This window comes from Aquarana catesbeiana, linkage group LG01, assembly GCF_042186555.1.
Source record: "Aquarana catesbeiana isolate 2022-GZ linkage group LG01, ASM4218655v1, whole genome shotgun sequence".
NCBI lineage: Eukaryota > Metazoa > Chordata > Amphibia > Anura > Ranidae > Aquarana > Aquarana catesbeiana.
The window spans coordinates 910,073,918-910,094,109 of NC_133324.1; the positions used below are offsets into that span (position 1 = coordinate 910,073,918).

Genomic DNA, 20,192 nt, shown 5'->3' on the forward strand with positions numbered 1-20,192 from the left:
CGATCACATACGAGGAAATGAAAATAAAACTGTAATTTTGCTTGCACATTGGGATGATGAAAGTCAGCAGAGCTTCACTTCATTCATTGAGGGAAACCTCCCTTGCAAAGTGAACAGCCTACTTGCTTTGAGGAAATCAACCTCCGTGGTCACAAGAGAGTTAACAGATGAATTCCACGTAGATGAGGCAACAGCCAATGCAAAGCAGAGGGTTAGCCGTGCATGCAGACTAGCCAATCAGCTGCCAGGCTTATGTCACTGTATAGAGAGCTGTGCAGGAAGAGTGTTATTCACTTATTGGGAGGTCAGGACTGAAGGTGCGGTGTGTGACTCGGCTCAGCCAGAACCAAGTAGGTGCAGGAAATGTTTTTGCTACATACTTGTTTTTCATTATACGCCACTGATTCTATGCCGCCCTTCCTCATACCGCCACTGACCTCAATCATCATCAGCATTATAAATAGATCAAAGGCTTTTTATGGACTGCCAGTGGGTAGTAGAGGCTGAATTGTAATAGGTCCAAAGTGACACACTGGGGGAGATTTACTAAAACTGGAGCACTCAGAATCTGGTGCAGCTGTGCATGGTAGCCAATCAGCTTCTAACTTCAGCTTGTTCAATTAAAGTCATACTAAAGGATCGTTTTTTATTTTTTTTAAATAACAAACATATCATACTTACCTCCCACTGTGCAGCTCGTTTTGCACAGAGTGGCCCCGAACATCCATTTGTGGGGCCCCTTTGGCGGCTCCTCCCCGCATTAGATAACTCCCTTGGAGAAGCGCTCTCCCGAGGGGGTTACCTTGCGGGCGCGCTCCCGAGTCCAGCATTCGGTGTCCGTAGAGGCCGAATGCAGGACTCGGCGCCCGCATCATTGGATTTGATTGACAGCAGCGGGGGGCCAATGGCTGCACTGCTATTACTATATCCAATCAAGAGCCAGGAAGAGAGAGAGGGACGGTGGAGACACGCCGACGGAAATTCAGGGTTCGGGTAAGTAAAACGGGGGCGGTGAATGCAAGGTGTTTTTCACCTAAATGAGTATGATGCATTTAGGTGAAAAAGCACAAGCCTTTACAACCCTTTTAAGCTTTGACAATAAGCCGTTCACATTGGAGCGATTTGACATGTCAAATCGGCGGCAATTGCCAGCAATGGCACCGTCCTAATCGGTGCGACGCCGCATTTGCAGCGCCCCACTGATTCCCAAAAGTAGTTTCTGTACTACTTTTGGCGACTTTGGGGTGCATTTTCCATAGACATCTGTGCAGAAACCCACACAGATGTCTCTGAAATCGCCCCCCCCCCCTCCAAAGTTGGAACTAACATGCGGGAATGAAATCGTGCGAGTTCAGCTGTCAGTGTGAACCTACACTTAGCCTAGGTTCACATTGCTGCAGGTTAGAAATCCAGTGTAGCTGAACCCGTGCGATTTCAACCTGGCAATGCAGTCCGATTACAGGGGTGATTTGACAGACATCTATGCGGGTTCCTGCACAGATATCTATACAAATCGCCCCCCAAAGTCGCCAAAAGTGGTACAGGAACTACTTTTAGGAATCGGTGCAGCGCCGCAATGGCTGCCAATTTGGCATGCAATTTGACATGTCAAATCGCATGCAAAATCGGACCAATGTGGACCTAGGCAAAAACATGGAAGCTGATTGGTTTCTATTCAGAGCTGCACCAGATTTTGAACTCCAGTTTTCGTAAATCTCCCCTGAAAAGTGTTTAAAAAAAAATTGGTCTTCCATCCATGGATTTTAAGGGGCAAATTCACCTCGGATACCAGTATCTTTTATGCTAAAGAATGTATAATAACACATTTGTAAACAAAAATAAAAATATATAATAACATTTACAAATATGTATATAACACTTCCCGTCAGAGATGCGCATGGTTGTATCTAGTTTTCAGATTTTGGATCCACTTAGGTCCAGTTGAAACAGCCGAAATGTTCTGTGCTTCTGTTTTTTTATTATGTTTTCCAGGAGTAGCATTAGGCCAGCTAAAGCACAGCATATCGACAATTGCAGCCATTGCCGTTTTGTCAAATACTTGCTTTCGCCCTTTTTTTTCATCCTTTGTTACATCTCAGTTCTGCTGATCTCCTGCAGTCTCTTTGCAGCCATATCATGTCTACAAGCACTTGGGTTGAACGATAAAAATCTAACAGATTCCTCTATCCTCCTCACTAAACAGTGCAGATGGACGAAACTCCTGCTAAGGCTATGGGATTCTTACAGTGCCAGCGGCTGTCAGGATATACTAGGTGCTGCCAAACAGTGACTGCAGGCAGGTTATAAGCTACAGTCACTGTTTGGTCAAGAATTATCCACCTGGGTGCTTTGATATTTTTGGGTCGCAATGTCATGCTGCAGGGTTGGTACAGAGCCACTTACTGCCTTAAGCTATAATGGTTTAAATCTTGGCTGATTTAGCAGGGACCAGCCGAGATTCAAACCATCTATGGGCAGCCTGATTGTACCCAAGTCGATCCATCGATCGACTTGGATACTAACAGCATGTAGGATACTAATGCCTCGTTTCCACTGAGCGCATTGGTTCGGTATGGTACGCTATTTTGGGTGTTTCCATTATGAAAGCGGCCCATACAACCGAACCGTTCCATTCAGGGTCCTGCTTCAGATGTGGGGCCATAGAAAATGAAACGGTTCGGTTAGGGCGGAGCTACGATACATTACAATGATTGGTGGACGTGTGACGCCAAGATGGCATTTTTTCTAAACCCACGTATGGCCCCTGTCGGTCCGACTTGCAGTGGAAACGCTTGCCTGAATAGGCCGGACCATTCTAGGCCTTCCAAACCGATCCGACCCGAACCGACCCGCTCGGTGGAAACGAGGCATTACATGCGATTATTGCCAGCCACTATGGCTGCTAGCAATTATCGCTGTGTTCTCTCCTGGCAGGGACAGCACACTTCACTTATTGTTTAATAAGGGAGGGTGTGGCCTAAAAAGATCAACACCCTATATTAGGGTGGGTATAATTATTAGGCAGCTTCTTTTTCTTAGGCAAAGTGTGCTCTACGTCTGATTCTGTTTACTGTCCTTGGCTTGTTCTTGACTATGCTTGTCTGCTTCATACCCTGACCTTTGGCGTGTTCTTTGACTACCCCATCTGCTTGTTAGCCCCGACCTTATGGCTTATCTTCTGACTATCCCTTGTTCAGGTCTGTGCCTTCCTCTCTATCCTTCAGTAGCCTACCGTGAACATGAGCTGGGAGACCGAGGGCTGCAACCTGGAGCGAGTTGCAGCAAAGTCCATCCCCACCACAAGGCGCTCTGGTGAACACCTGTTGGCTTTTAGACTCCGCTTCCTGGGGAATCTCATGCTCTAGCTCCCAGTGTGATCTGTGTCGGTACTCCAGAGGACCTGCTTTCCTGAACCACCCAGAGCCCCATCCTTAGCAGTCAGCCGTAAGGTCCACTACCTTAGCTGTGCCCTCCTGACCCTAATGGCGTGCATCTGTCACCTGGCCTCAGGTGACCTGACAGTTTGATCAGCCATGGACCTGGCTGATGTGCCGCTACCTGCCGATGATCAACGGCAGGGCATAGTCCACAGCCTCGAGACCCAAGAATCTAATCAGACCCAGGTGATGCGATTCCTTCAGGATTTGGCCTCCCGCTTTGAACAGCTTCAGGCCTCCTTAGGACCCCCTGTTCAACAACTTTAACCGCTATCTGCTGCCGCACCTATTCCAGTCACAGCTGCAGCCATAAACTCTTTGCATTTACCTGCTCTGTCCCATCACTCTGGGGACTCCAAGGCCTGCAGGGGGTTCCTTAACCAGTGCACCATTCATTTTGAACTCCAGCTCCAAAACTTCCTGTCCGATCGGGCAAAGGTAGCCTATATTATATCCCTCCTGTCCAGCAAAGCGTTAGCCTGGGCTGCCTCTCTGTGGGAACAGAATGATCCAGTGGTTTCTAGCCTGTCTAACTTCTTGAAACTTTTTCAGAACATCTTCGAGGAATCGGGTTGTGTCTCTTCAGTGGCCAGCGCTCTTTTACGTCTCCTTCAAGTGCGCTTCTGGGGCACAGTACGCTCTTCCTTTTCGTACTTTGACTGCTGAGCTGGAATAATGAGGCCTTAATTAAAACCTTTTTACATTGCCTTTCTGACACGGTGAAGGATGAATTAGCGGGAAGAACAATCCCTGCTGATCTGTACGGTCTCATCTCCTTGTGTAACCAGATCTATATCCACTTTCAGGAGAGAACCCTGGGAAAAAAGAGCCTGAGCTCCCCTCTCTTCGACCCGAGGAGCACCTCCTACCAGCTGAGGAATCTATGCAGCTGGGCCGGACCAGGCTATATCCCGAGGAACGTGCTAGGCACAGAACTCTGGGCCTGTGCCTCTATTGTGGGGCCAAAGGTCATTTTTCATCCAGAAAAATGCTCGGGTCTAATACATCTGGAAGGTGGAGTAGTGGACCTAGAAATATCACCTTCGCCTTCTCATCTTCTTCTTTCTGTGTTCCTTCATGTTGGCGCTTCCTCTCATTCGGTCTCGGCATATCTCGATTCCGGAGCCGCTAGTAATTTCATGGACTGGGGAACTGCATCTTCTATGAGACTTACCCTTTTGCCCCTCACCACACCATTGTCGGTCTTGGCATTTGATGGCACTGTTCTCCCAGGGGGCCCTATCCGCTTCCAGACCCTCCCTGTTAAGATGTCGGTAGGGACACTCCACCAAGAGTGGATATCCTTCCTTATCTTACCTAAGGCCTCAACTCCTATAGTTTTGGGTCTTCCTTGGTTACTGCTCTATTCTCCATACGTTGACTGGTCTTCTGGGCAGATCCTGGCTTGGGGTCCCTCCTGTTCTTCGCCCTGCCTGCTCAGGGTTGCCCCAAAAGAGAAACTTCCTGTTGCCACCATCTCAGTATCTTCTGCTCTTCCCGCTGTGTATAGCGATTTCCGGGATGTGTCCTGCAACAGTCGAGCTGATGCACTCTCTAGGTCATTTGACACTCTGGATGAGGAGCCCACCTGCGAACCTGAGCCGATCATTCACTCCAGTTTGCATAACCATTTACCTTTTGCCTATCCCTAAACTCCCTTGGATGCACAGCCAGGCTAACTTGTCCGCAAGTTCCACAGTTGCTACACCTTGCGATGCGATTTCAGTCAGCCTCTGCACCAGTTATGCCAGTCCAGCCCATGCCCATTGAGCCTTGTTCTGCCATATAGTGTCCTCCTATCGGATAGTGTCCGCTCCGTACTGCGCAGGCGCAGCGCTTGCGCAGTACGGAGCAGAAGGAGATGCCGAAAATGTCCGAAGTTGATCAGCTGACCATCAGCTGTACACGGCGCTTCGGCAGTTCTTAGCGATGGCTGTGTAAGAGGGCCCCTCGCGGGCTCGCTTCGCTCGCCACGCTTCGGGCACGGCCTCGCTGCGCTCGGCAACTATATATTCTCACTCTATGTCCACTTGGATAGTAGGGAATGATCCTGGACATAGGGTGAGAATAACAGCGCAGGCGCCGTGTACAGCTGACGATCAGCTGTTAAACTTCAGAGACTTTCGGCGTCTCGTTTGTCCTCCGTACTGCGCCTGCGCAGTACAGGGAGGACACTATATGATAGGGGACTGTATTTGACAAGACAAGCCTCCTGCTTTTTTTATTCAGGACCTTCTATAACCCGGCCTCACCCTGCTATTACTACATCTATTCAAATGTAAGAGGTTCAATCCATCCTTTGGATAGACTGCCTTATTCAGCCAGGTGGGGCGTTCAACCTTTTTTTCAGGGCTCTCTGCATTCTGCTTGTTTCAGCTATCCGGCTTGACTCCTGTGACACGTTACCTGCTAACCAACCTGATCTCACGGATCCACTGACCTCTGCTTGGTCTGATTGTGCTGGATGCCCAGCTCATCTTTAAGGGTCTGGGGACCCCTCCTCAGGTTCCTTCTGGTCTTCTCATGCCCTTGCCCATTCCCAAGAAGCCTTTAGTCCTCTAAGTCCCCTACCTCAAGTTCTTGATTCCCTCGTGCATTGGAGAGGGTTTGGTCCTGAGGAGAGGTCTTGGATTACTGCATCTGAAAACTTTGCGCCTCGTTATCTGAGGAATTTCCATTTGAAGTTCCCCTCCAAGCCTGGTCCCAAGCGGGGGAGGCCTCATAAGAGGGGGGGGGGGGGGGTACTGTCATAAATCTGCAGTAATACTTTCATGCCCTGTCCGTCTGCTTACCGCTGGCTGTGTATCAGCCTTAGGGCCTGCACTCTCTCACCTGTCTCACCTCAAGCATGGCTCCACCCAGCCTCTAACTAGGAATACTATATTAACCTGTGCACTGCAAGCCAGCCTCGCTGATCAATCTTGTGTGTTTGGCTTCCTGTGTGTATCTTGTCGTGTGCTCTACGTCTGATTCTGTTTACCATCCTTGGCGTGTTCTTTGACTACCCCTGTCTGCTCGTTACCCCAACCTTTTGGCTTATCTGCTGACTATCTGTCACGTACCTTTTTTAGGTGTGAGGCTGACATGCAGAGGGAGACCTCTCATACAACCCTGGCTCGGAGACCACTGGAGTTGAGACAGTGGTGGTAAGAGCAAGGTTGGGTAAGAGTGCCTGTAGGGTTCTCTTAACTGGAAGTGGTGGTGCCAGATGAGAAGCCAGAACAGCTGGTGCAGGAGTGCTGCGCGTGCAGGTCAGCAGGTGCAGGTATGCTGCGAATGCAGGGCAGTGAATGCAGATGTGATGCAGAGCAGCGGATGCAGGTCAGCTGATGCAGGTATGCTGCGGATGCAGAGCTCTGTACATAATATAACTGGGTACTAGCATTTATAGGTAAAGTTGATGCAGGGAAAATCCGATTGCCTCTTGGGGGATCAGGAAGAAATTTCTTTCCCCTGCTGTAGCAAATTGGCGCATGCTCTGCTGGGGTTTTTTTGCCTTCCTCTGGATCAACTGTGGGTATAGAATTGGGTATCTTAGATTGTACAATTTTTTTTTTTTTTTTTTTTTTTTTTTTTTTTCTTTTATGGTTGAACTGGATAGACTTTTGTCTTTTTTTTTTTTTCAACCTGACTAACTATGTAACTATGACAGCAGGCTGGAGCAGGGTCAGACAGGCCTGGTCATACACAGAAGAGCAATCAGCATAAACAGCAGGTAGAGAGTAGTCAGAGTTCAGGCTGGGTTTTGGCAACAGATAATCAGGCCAGTAAACAGGAGAAAGCAGGGTCAAACAAGCCAAGGTCAGGACTGGAGATAGTAGTGTGGTCAGGAAGCCGGGTCAAACACTGGAACAGGATACAAGCACAGAGTCAGGTCTCAGGGAACAGCTGCAGATCAAACCGCAAGGACCTAGTGTACCTGGAGCATCTTTATAGGCCACTAGGCGCCAAAAGACATTTGTGCACAATGTTCATGATTCGTGCATGCGCATTGGCACGCGTTTTCTAATGTGGGCAGCACGTCCCTGACACTATCCCTTGTTCTGGTCTGCTGCTTCCTCTCTATCCTTCAGTAGCCTACCGTGAGCTGGGAGACCCTGGGGGCCGTGACCTGGAGCCAGTTGCAGCAAAGTCCATCCCCATCACTAGGGGCTCTGGTGAACACCTGCTCTGGTGAACACCTGCTGGCTCTTAGACTCCGCGCCCTGGGGAATCTCATGCTCTAGCTCCCACTGTGATCCGTGTTGGTGATCCAGAGGACCTGCTTTCCTGAAACACCCAGAGCCCCATCCGTGGCAGTCAGCTGCAAGGTCCAGTACCTTAGTGGTGCACTCCTGACCCCAATAGCGTGCATCTATCACCCGGCCTCAGGTGACCTGACCACAGGGTCCCAAGAAATGTGTTAAGAAGAAAAGACAAATTAAATGCCAAGGATTTGAGAAGAATCAAGGAGAAGCTACCAGGAGCCCATTATCCTCCAGTGCTGTCATATTCCAGAACTGTAACCTACCTGGAGTGCCCAGAAGTACAAGGTGTTCAGTGCTCAGAGAACCTGGTCAAGGTAAGGAAGGCTGAAGCCCGACCACCACTGAGTAAGACACATAAGTTGAAACGTCAAGACTGGGCCAAGAAATAACTGAAGACAGATTTTTTTCAAATGTTTTCTGGACTGATGAGATGAGAGTGACTCTTGATGGATGAAGAATATTATTAATATCTAATATTCTTGTATCTCAGAGGCGCTTCCGGATGAAATAGCATTGATAGCCAAACTGACTTAAAACAAAGTGTGAGTTTATTGTCACACAATTGGCATCATAAATACAATGTAAAAATATAATAGTTCAGTTCAATGTAGGTAAAAATATATGAAATAGAATAAAAAGTTAAAGCTGTATTAGCTTATGAAAGCATGTGTGCTTCATGGCTGCTGCCCTCCTGTCTCCATGCTGTCTTGTGTCCTCCAAGAAGAAACAGGAAATGACGTTCTCAGTCTTCTGGCAGAATTGGCAGCTGTCCCAACTTATCAAAGTGTCTTGTAAACATGTCAGTATCTATCCTAGTAGCTGTGTGTGTGTCTGTGTGTGTGTGTCTGTCTGTGTCTGTGTGCCACCTTCAATATGGAAACGTTGGCTTTATATGTTACATGTGAACGTGTGAACGTCATAACCTCACACCAATTTAGAACCTTGTATGGCACATATTCATTTCTGCTAGCTTCAGTATGCACTCATAGTCATATATGGCATATGATTGACAAGCCCACATGTAACACTCCATATTTGAAGTAATATGCTGATCATGTAATGTCATATAACCAAACATCTATATAATATGAACACATATTATCAACTTTACATTAAGTAACTATATACTAGTACTTATTAATATGACTGGAACTACAAACTAACTTAACCTAACAGGATATAATCCACAATGTATATTCCTTTAGCTATGTGGACACGTGTCTATTTTCGTCTTCTCATGACATTCTATACCAAAGAACTTTAAATGTCATACTCAAATTGGCTACACCAGAAAAATCCAGCAATGCTCAGCTTTAGAAGAAGAATCATGTCAAATCTATTGATCAAGGTCATTCACACATACTCTATTTATCATGATTAATCATAAAACCAAATATGTTTTGCAATCTTGCCATGAATATAATATAACACCTATAAGTGCCGAATTATGAATTTGGAATAATATTCTAACAATGGACCAGATGGATGTGCCTGTGGCTGGATCAGTAATGGACACAGAGTTCCACTTCGACCTATTCACCAGCAAGGTGAAGGTGGGTTACTGGTATGGGTTGGTATTATTTTAGATGAGCTAGTTTGACCGTTTCAGGTTGAAGATGGACTCCAAATCAACTCCCAAACCTTCTGCCAGTTTTTAGAAGACCCTTTCTTCAAGCAGTGGTACAGGAAAAAGTCTGCATCTTTCAAGAAGACCATGATATTTATGCAGGACAATGCTCCATCGCATGCATCAAAGTACTCCACTGCGTGGCTAGCCAGTAAAGGATGACTTGGCCCCTTTATTCACCTGACCTAAACCCTATTGAGAACTTGTGGGCCCTTCTGAATGGGGGATTTACGGTGAAGGAAAATGGTACACCTCTCTGAACAGTGTCTGGGAGGCTGTTGTTGCTGCTGCACAAAAAGTTGATTGTCAACAGATGAAGAAACTGACAGACTCCGTTAATGGGAGGCTTATGACTGTTATTGAAAAGAAGGGTGGCTATATTTATTTATTTTTTTTAAATGTCAGAAATGTTTATTTGTAAATTTTGAGTTGTTTGTTTACTCTTACTTTATATCTCGGTTCACACTGGGACGACCTGTCAGGCGACTTAGCCACCTGACATGTCACACTCCATTTAGTGTAATGGAACCGTTCTAATTGGAGCGACTCAAGTCGCTCAGACTTAGAAAAAGGTTCCTGTACTACTTGGGACCGACTTCGGAGTGACTTGCATTAACTTCTATTAAAGAAGTCATTTGCAAGCCACGCTGAAGTCGCCAAGATTAAGGCTGGATTCACACCTATGCATTTTTAGTGCTTTTTGCATTTTGCAGATTTGCACTACAGAACATGTTCCATAGGTAACCATGTTAAATGGACTGTAGTGAAAATCTGCAAAATGCAAAAAGCACTAAAACTTCATAGGTGTGAATCCAGCCTCATGCCCCGTACACATGGTCGGATTTTCCGACGGAAAATGTGTGATAGGACCTTGTCGGAAATTCCGACCGTGTGTAGGCTCCATCACACATTTTCCATCGGATTTTCCGACTCACAAAGTTTGAGAGCTTGCTATAAAATTTTCCGACAACAAAATCCGTTGTCGGAAATTCCGATCGTGTGTACACGAATCCGACGGACAAAGTGCCAGAATAAATAAAGAGATGAAAGCTATTGGCCACTGCCACGTTTTATAGTCCCGACGTACGTGTTTTACGTCACCGCGTTCAGAATCATCGGATTTTCCGACAACTTTGTGTGACCGTGTGTATGCAAGACAAGTTTGAGCCAACATCCGTCGGAAAAAATCCTAGGATTTTGTTGTCGGAATGTCCGAACAAAGTCCGACCGTGTGTACGGGGCATAACAGATGAAAATTAACAAGTGAGATGGGAAAATTTTCAATTTTAATTTTAGTTGCATAATAATTCTGCACACATAGATATTCTCCTAAGAAAGCCATAACCTCACTTTTTTACTTAAATATTTAGGTTTGAGGTTTATTAACATTTTGGATTGACTGAGAGCACTGCAGTTGTTCAATAATGAAAGGAATCCTCAAAAATACAAGTTGCCTAATAATTGTGTATAGTGTACCGCAGAAAGATGTTCCTCCACGACGTGTCAGATCTAGCAGGTCATGCTGTCAATGACCCGGGCTCTCTCTGTGGCATAGGGAATTGGGAAGCAGGACACTGGGGTGTCCACAAAACGCTGACCTGGTTCAAGAGACAAACCGTGTGTGTGTGTGTGTGTGTGTGTGTGTATGTGTGTGTGTGTGCCTGTTCCAGTTGATTGAACAAGTCTGCCGAAACTTGGCCCAAATTGGGTGCTGAAGCCTATATTCCAACTCTCAGGCTGGGTTTACACTGGTGCGACAAATACTCCGACATTGCGAGCTCATGGCGCATGATGTGTAAAAATCAATGTTTCCCTATGGGAGCCATCTTAACTGGTCTGACACAAGTCGGTCCGACTTTCAAAATGCTCCCTGTACTACTTTGGTCCGACTTTGATCCTTCTTCAGCCCATTGACTATCATTGAAGTCGGATCGCCGTCTTGCATGATCCGACTTTGGCATGCGACTTGTTCTGATGATCAAATTTTAAATAAAAAACCGGCACCAGAGAGCGCGGAGAAGAGGCCGGAGAGTGCGGAGAAGCCGGAAGAGACCCCCGGGGCTGCCTAATTAATTTAAAAACCTGTCTAGTGTGTGTGTGTGTGTGTGTGTGTGTGTGTGTGTGTGTGTGTGTGTGTGTGTGTGTGTGGGTGGGTTTTTTTTTTTTTTTTTTTTTCACCCAGGTTTTTATTAAAGGGGCTCCCGGATTCTGATGGGGCTCCCGGATTCTGATAAGCCCCCCGCCCGCAGACCCCGACAACCAACGGCCAGGGTTGTCGGGAAGAGGCTCTTGTCCTCATCAACATGGGGACAAGGTGCTTTGGGGTGGGGGGGCCGCAGGGCGCCCCCTACTCCAAAGCACCCACCCCCCCATGTTGAGGGCATGCGGCCTGGTACGGTTCGGGGGGGGGGGGGGCGCTCGCTCGTCCCCACCCCCTTTCCTGACCGGCCGGGCTGCGTGCTCGGATAAGGGTCTGGTATGGATATGTTTTTTTCCGCGTAGGGGGCATTGGACCCAACGATTACCGAGAGTGATCTGAAAATACAGTACATTAGTCGACAGGCCGCTCACCCTACCATACTATATGTAGCAAGTTCCCAGGCCTCCTTTGATCTAATGAGAACCGCCAGGGATAGCTGACATCCTTCTGTATGTAGTGGGTTGTGAGGCATGGTGGGTGTATAGTTAAAGTGATTGGGCGCCAGACTCTTTTTGGATGCAAAAGAAAGTTTATTTCTCTTAACAAACCTTTTTGGGGGAAAGAGGGTTAGGGCCAGGACACCCTTAGGTAGTTGCCAGATTAATTGGCAGACTCCGAGACTTCAATAGGAGGAATAGGAGCAAGACGCCACATCTGCATGTGTAGAAATGCTGTCTCTTATGGCAACAGTCTTTACAGGTCCAAACACAGGGCTTAACAGTTTCTATCCTTATTACAACAATCACTCCTTGTAGTTCTTCAATACACTGAGCTCCTGGTCTCTTACTAGACCCACTGATTCACTGCCACTGAATCCCTTGAGCTCCTCCAATCTTCACAGTGGTATATGCCTCAAGCGTCACCCCCGCTTCTCTGCTGGGTCCCTAGCTTGGCACTTCAGATACGCCTCAAGCTTCACGCCCACTGGCCTGCTCGGTCCCTGGCTTGACGCACAAGGCTGCTCTGCAAGTGTCACCTCCACTGGCTGGGTCCCTGGCTTGATTCCCACTTAAGTTTCATTGTGAAAGATTGAAATCATGGAGAATGATTGCCATGGATTTTATAGTAGAACCTCCCCAATCAGAAGGTTGCTCGGCTATTTTTGTAGTGGTTGACCATCTGTCTAAGATGGCTCAATTTGTGCCAATGAAGAAGTATGGCTGTCTACCTGTAACCTCAGAATGACTTGCCCCTCAAGGAAACTGGCACCCAAATTATTGGTCCCTTCCCGGTGAAAAGGAAATTAAATGAAGTTTTCATATGAACTTTCTCTACCTGATTCGCTGAAATTCCACCCAATATTTCATGTGTCACTACTAAAACCTGCAGTGCCGGATCCCTTCCCAAACAGGGGGGGGCCACCTGATTCAGTAATGGTCAATGGGGATGAGGAGTTCGAGGTGGACACCTTCTTGGATTGTAGAAGAAGAGGAAACCATCTGCAATATCTGATCAAGTGGAGGGGGTCTGGTCTAGAAGAGAACCCCTGGGAACCCAAGCAGAATGTCCATGCTCAAGAGTTAATCCAGGCTTTCTTTCAAAAGAAAGTTCTTCTGGGCACCCGGAGGTTGTCAGGGATGCGCTGCCCACATTAGGAGACGTGTGCCAATGCGCATGCGCAAATCTGGGACATCGTGCATGGATGTGCGCATGTGCGTGTGTTAGACGCGCCTGATTACCTGTTGCCAAACCCAGCCTGGACTCTGAATACTCTCTGCCTGCTGTTTATGCTGACTGCTCTCCTGTGTATGACCTGGCTTGTCTGACCCTGCTGTCCTGCGTCCGCAGCTTACCTGCATCCGCAGCATACCTGCACCTGCTGTACTGCATCCGCTGCCCTGCATCTGTAGCACTCCTGCACCAGCTGTTCCGGCTTCTCATCTGGCACCACCACTTCCAGCTAAGAGAACCCTGCAGGCATTCTTACCTCACCGTGCTCCTACAACCACTGTTTAAACTCCAGTGGTCTCCGAGCCGGGGTTGTATGTCTCCCTCTGCACGTCAGGCTCACTCCTAAGGTACGTGACAGGCAGGCTGTTCTTTACCATTTATACATGAGCAGCACGTGCAGCTGAGCTTCCTCACCTACATGCAAAGCTTCAGGCCAATGATTGGTTCTTGCGCCAAGCTCACACCTTGACCATGTGCACAGATGTTCTCTCTCATCCTTCCGGAGCATCTCTACACACAGACATGGGCCTGTGTTTTTCTGTGGTGCAGGTTAAGGATTTGGGAATCCATCCAATCACCCGGGTCCCATGTTACAGAGGGACCTGAGTCACTTGATGCATGATACCCGAGGGAGGTCTTCTCACCATCAGGTGGGTGATTTCAGTCCTTTAACCACCACTCGCTCTTGAGCCCACAAAGTTTGCACAAACACTTCACAGTTTAAAGCCTCGTGCACACGATCTGATTTTCCGACGGGAAATGTGTGATGACAGGCTGTTGGAGGAAAATCTGACCGTTTGTACGCTCCATCAGACAATTGTTGGCCAACTTTATGTGGACAAATGTTGGATTGCAGGTTTATAAATTTTCCACGGACAAATGTCTGTTGTCGGATTTTCCGAGTGTGTGTGTGTGTGTACACAAGTCCGTCGGACAAAAGGCCAAAGTACAAACACACATGCTCGGAAGCAAGGACGAGCCGAAAGCGGTTGGTCTTGTAAACTAGCGTTCGTAATGGAGAATTAACATTCGTGACGCGGCAAATTATGAAATCTAGAAGTGCAGCGCACAATTCTCTTCTTCTTTAATGTGATAATAATGAAGCTGCTTTGCTGGTAATACTGATGGAGTTCTGCCAAACCTATTTTCAAAGGCTTTTTTTTTTTTTCTAGTGATATCAAGAATAATATTTATTATGCCTTGGGTTTCTTTTTTTTTTTTTTTTTTTTTTGGGCAAGTTACCAAAATACCAATATCCTGTAGTTTCTAAGATCAAAGATACAACTATATTGGTGCCCCTTGTTAATTTTACATTGTATTTTTTTTTTAGACGCTAATTGGCTACCATGCACAGCTGCACCAGATTTTGCACTCTCCAGTTTTAGTAAATCAACCCCACTGTGTGTCTCTGCACACTAGCTGAAGTCTTGATTTCCTTATCTCTGCCCATGCCCTGTCTTTTTAAGTGAAAGTTTGGAAATAAATATTTTTGCAGGTATGTGAAGAGTCATAAAGATAAGGAGTGACAGGCATAAGTAGGAGGGTGTGGTAAGAATTTAATGTATGTTTACATGCACATTGTAAATAGATCTAGACATATAGCCATTATGGTAACTAGGTGATTAGCACTGATTGCGGTTTCTGTACTGGTGTGCTAGATTTAGTTCCCACTATATGGCCAAAAGTATGTGGACAGCCATGCACTTTTTATTTAGTTCATGTGTTTCCAGGGAGGGGTACTCTTGAAATGTATGTTACATAATTAGTCTGGTTGGAAAAAGGCACAAGTCCATCTAGTTCAACCCATAGAAACTTAGTCTAAATAGGAACTCTTTAGGCCCCAAAATGCTGCCCCCCCCCAGCAAGGCCATCTTTAAAAATCCACCATGTGTGCAGATGTGCCAAAGGGCTTTGCCTGGCCCTCATGACCCCGCAGAGGCCTGCAGCACACGCTAAGGTGCAGGAGCCTCCTTACCTGCGGCATCTTTGCTCATGCGCAAAGGTGTGCTGCAGATCTCTGTCAGGCCCTGGAGCTCTCCAGCACATCTGTGCACATGTGGAATGCCGGCGTTGGAGGCACCAGTGTGCACAACGTCATTCTCACCTTTTATTTTATCTAATTGGAGGAGAAAGGAGCCAGGTGCAAATTATCTGTTTTATTAGGTAAAGATCCGTTTTAAGCCAAAAACTGTTTCTCTGGTTTGGATAGAGTGGGGAAGGATTTTAAAGCTGGCCATATACACATAGATGCAGGCCAGTGGCGTACCTATGGGGGGGGGCAGGCCGCCCCGGGTGCCACACATTGGTGGGGTGTAAGGTCAGCTATCGGGGACGGGACAAGGCAGGGCATGTGCTCTGTTGCTGCTGCTGGCTCTCTCTATATTCGTGCATGTCAGCAGCGGCTGCTCCTGTGTTATTCAGCTCAGTCGGGCTCTTTACTGCCACCTCTGGCTGTTTCCTGCATGTGCACCCCTCGTGTGTACTATATTTTGGATTGCAGCTCCTCTTGTGTCTCACAGGGACATGTAGAAACAGGACCTGGGACTAGGAAGACCACCTTACAAGTGGGGGCTGTGAGTACAAGTAAAGGTAGCAGGCTGTTTGTGTACAGGGGGGAAGCTGAGTGTGTACAGGTAGGAGTGTGGGGGCAGCTGAGTGTGTAGCTTAGTGTGTACAGGTGTGTGTGTGTGTGTGTGTGTGTGGGGGGGGGGGCAGCTGAGTGTGTACAGGTTTGTGTGTGTGTGTGTGTGTGTGTGTGTGTGTGGGGGGGGCTGAGTGTGTACAGGTTTGTGTGTGTGTGTGTGTGTGTGGGGGGGGGGCTGAGTGTGTACAGGCTTGTGTGTGGGGGGCTGAGTGTGTACAGGTGTCTGTGCATGGGGGGGTGGCAGCTGAGTGTGTGTGTGTGTGGGGGGGGTTTGGGCAGAGTGTGTATGTGTGTGTGAGGGGCCGGCCAGTTGAGTGTCTACGGGTGTGGGAGGGGGGGAATGAGTGCGTACAGGCATGATCAGTGAAGGGGGAGTGCCAGATATAGGATCTGCCACGGGTGCCAAATGCTCTAGGTACACCCCTGATGCAGGCTGAATAAAAACAAAAAATAGGACAGATTCCTCCATCCATGCTCAACAGAGCTATTGAGCCATCCATGCTCACTGCAGCTATTGTATTCTGAATGCCGGCTGTCAAAAATACCCACACCATAGTGGCAGCTGATTGGATGCAGGCATTGTTCAGCTGGCAAATTTCTGGTTGGATTCCTTTGATTTTTCAATCAATGAATGATGGGCAGAAGGGGGCCCATACGGCCGCCCTTGGATCAAATTTTAGCCAGAGCATCAGAAAAGAGCTGAAATTCGCTGCCTGTATGGCCGGGTATGGTTGCAGGGATTTACCCTCTTTTATTTTGGCTGGGCACATATTCCCAACAACACACTCCAAAATCTCGTGGAAATCCTTCCCAGAAGAGTGGGGGCTGTTGGAGCCATGGGCAGGGGAGGTTGGAAGCCATGGTTTTTGAGTCGGGGAGTACCAGGCAGGTACTCCTTGGAGACTGCAGTGACTTCCATATAAAATTCACTGGCCTGGGTGCATTGCAGCAAAGTAACATGAGTACAAAAACGTACAGAATATGTGGACACCAGACCATCGCACCTATATTATTTATTAATAAATTGAAAGTAGTGGAGGCACGCTCATCTCTTGAGCAGGAATATGTGTTTATTCTGTCCAAGGGGAAGGGGAGTTTATTCTGTGCAAGTTTCTATGCGGACCATCTTTGTCAAGGTCATCAAGGCAAATTGCAATCCATCAAATTGTTGGACAGAATGAACTTCTGCACAATGCACAACCTCTCTGGTCATTGCACACTGCACACCAGGGAGTACTTGTCCAGGTGCACTGCAGCAAGTAACATCAGTACATAAATAGAAAGTAGTAGAGGTACTCTGGGGTCTTAAGCAGGAGTATGTGTCCAAACAGGAGAAATTTGTAGGCAGGTAGTGGCTAACACTGCCCCAGCCAGGAAAGTTGGAAGTTAATTTTTTCCCAGGTTTTTCTTGGCGGGATTTTCCTGGGTCCGACCCCCAATCCTGTGTGCTATAAAAGGGACGGAGGCCGGAACTCAAGGGGCATAGGGGGTTTTCTTGCTTCTGTTCTGTTGGTTGGGTTCCAGTCGGTTCGTTTTGGCCGAAACGTTTGGTGCCATTACTGGAGTCTGGATTCCCAGTAATATGCTGAGGCCAGAGTTTCCACTGCCTAGGAGGATTGCTGGAACCCGCAGTCCTTCCTGAAGATGCCATCCATGGACTCTGCCAAGAACGGACTCTTTCCTATGCAGGTATGCTGGGGCAGCCACAAGCCTAAAGTTAGGGATGTTAGGGAAATTACTGCACTTTATTTTGGACTGTTGTCTGTATTTGTCATCATGTTAATTTTATTCAATAAAGCATTTGAAACTTTGCCTGGTCTGAAGTTACTTAAAGGGTGTAATGCAAGTAACTGGCACTTAGTTACAGCTCGAGTCACTAGACACTTTGGGGTATGAAGATAACAGTGCTAGAGTTCATGCAGTGAAGGCCCAAATTGTTACCAAGGGTAATTTAGGTCCCTCTAGCAGCCTGTTGTAAGCGTGGACATGTGGCAGGTGAGAGAGCCTCTTGCAGCGAGGGATTGTCAGGGACCATGAACAGGCAGATATAGATTATGCAATTAAAATCACACCTTTTAACGTAATAGTAAAAATAATACAGATCAGGAAGTAGTCAAAAACAGAAGCCAGAGTTAAGCCCCATACACACTATCAGATTTTCTGCTGATTTTTGTCTTGAGATTTACCAAAAGCATGTAGTGCAATGGCCTGCCTGATTGCATACAATTCGAAACTCCTAAGGTTTGACCTTTATATTATATGGTTTTGGTAAAACTGAAGACAAAAATCAGCAGAAAATCTGATGGTGTGTATGGGGCTTTAGGAAGCCAAAACAGGTAATCAAGAAGCCAGGAGTCAGCATTGTCGGAAGCCAAAGATCAGGATCAGAAACCAGAAGAAACATCAGCCAGGCAAAGTCATAACAGGAACACAGCAGAGACACACTGAAGATGTTGACTAGGCGAAGGCACTGAGTGAATGAGCAAGGCAATTTAAATAGCAAAAAGGGACTTGCTGTAGGCTGGACTAATAATACAGGTAATGGTAACCAGGTGAGTCACTGTGGAAACAATAAGTGGCTGGTAATTAACTGACAGCTGAGCCTTGAGGACTGAGAAGAGTGCTGTTAGAAGCCCAGCACTGACAGGGAGATATTGTCGGCACCAGGGGCGGACTGACAACTCATGGGGCCCCCGGGCAAGAGGAGAAGATTATGGGGCCCCCGGGCAATAGGAGATTATGGGGCCCCCGGGCAATAGGAGATTATGGGGCCCCCGGGCAATAGGAGATTATGGGGCCCCCAGGCAATAGGAGATTATGGGGCCACACAGTATACACACACACACACACAGACACATAATATTCACACACAGAATACACACACAGAATATACGTACACACACACTGAAAAGGTACTGGAGAGGCGGGGCAGCTATAATCTTGGGATTTTTAAAAAAAAACACAGATTTTTACATACTGTCCCTGGTTTTATTGAGGCTGGCAACCCTGATGGGGCCCCTTAGTGGCATAGGGCCCTCGGGCAGTGCCCGAGTGGTCAGTCCACCCCTGTTCGGCACTCCTTCAGCAGCGATCCCTCTCCCATAGCAACGGGGGGCAGATCTGCACCGCCGGGGCACTCATCTTGTACGGAAGAGAGTTTTAAGTGAAGTGCATGCCTGGAGTCCACACTAGTTGCACGGTGGGACCCCAAGTTGTTACTGGAAGTGAGTTAGTGGTGATACGATGGACAGGTATAGAGGGCAAGATCTCTGTGTGTCCCTCCTAATTGCAAAAGTGACCATAGTGATGTACAGTAACATTGAAAGAGTTTATTGGAGATCAGTCAGTTGTTTCAGTAAAGGCAGTGAGCCTAATCATAGTGCTTAACCACTTCCCGACCATCCGCCGCAGTTGTACTGCGGCAGAATAGCACGGCTGGGCGAAACGACATTATGTAACTTTAGCTTTGCCCTGTGGCCACTAGGGGGGCGCGTGCGCGCCCCCTGCTCGCCCACGGAGCTGATGTGAGTGCCCGGCGGTTGCGATCACTGCCGGGCTCACTCAATCGCTCGGGGCACACAGAGAACCGGGATCTGTGTGTGTAAACTGAGGGGAGAACAGACAGATGTCTGTTCATACAGAGTATGAACAGCGATCTGTCATCTCCCTTGCACAGTCCCCTCCCCCCTTCAGTTAGAACAGAAACTAGGACACACTTAACCCCTTCACTGCCCCCTAGTGGTTAACCCCTTCACTGCCAGTGACATTTTTACAGTAATCAATGCAATTTTATAGCACTGATCGCTGTAAAAAGGCCAATGGTCCCAAAAATGTGTCAAAATTGTCCGACGTGCCCGTCATAATGTCGCAGTCCCGCTAAAAATTGCAGATCGCCGCCATTACTAGTAGAAAAAAAAAATTAATAATAAAAATGCCATAAAACTATACCCTAATTTGTAGACGCTATAACTTTTGCGCAAACCAATCAATATACGCTTATTGCGTGTGGGGTTTTTTTTACCAAAAATATGTAGAAGAATATCTATCAGCCTAAACTGAGGAAAAAAATATATTTTTTTTATATATTTTTGGGGGATCTTTATTATAGCAAAAAAGTAAAAAATAATGCTTTTTTTTCAAAATTGTCGCTTTTTTTTTTTTTTTTTTTTTTTTTCTAGAGCAAAAAATAAAAACCGCAGAGGTGATCAAATACCACCAAAAGAAAGCTCTATTTGTGGGAAAAAAAGGACGTCAATTTTGCACGACCGTGCAATTGTCAGTTAAAGCAACGCAGTGCCGAATCGCAAAAAGCGCTCTGGTCAGGAAGGGGTAAAATCTTCTGGGGCTGAAGCGGTTAATGTAGACC

At 47.1% G+C, this 20,192-nt stretch overlaps 1 protein-coding gene across 1 annotated transcript in view; it reads left to right on the plus strand.

The window, feature by feature from the left end:
* The first annotated feature begins 203 nt into the window (after positions 1–203).
* Positions 204–20,192, plus strand: part of LOC141120285 (uncharacterized) — a 55,073-nt gene continuing 35,084 nt past the window's right edge. Inside the window, exon 1 of the mRNA XM_073611000.1 lies at positions 204–350. The gene's annotated coding sequence lies outside the window, so the exon portion shown is untranslated. The remainder of the gene's footprint in view (positions 351–20,192) is intronic.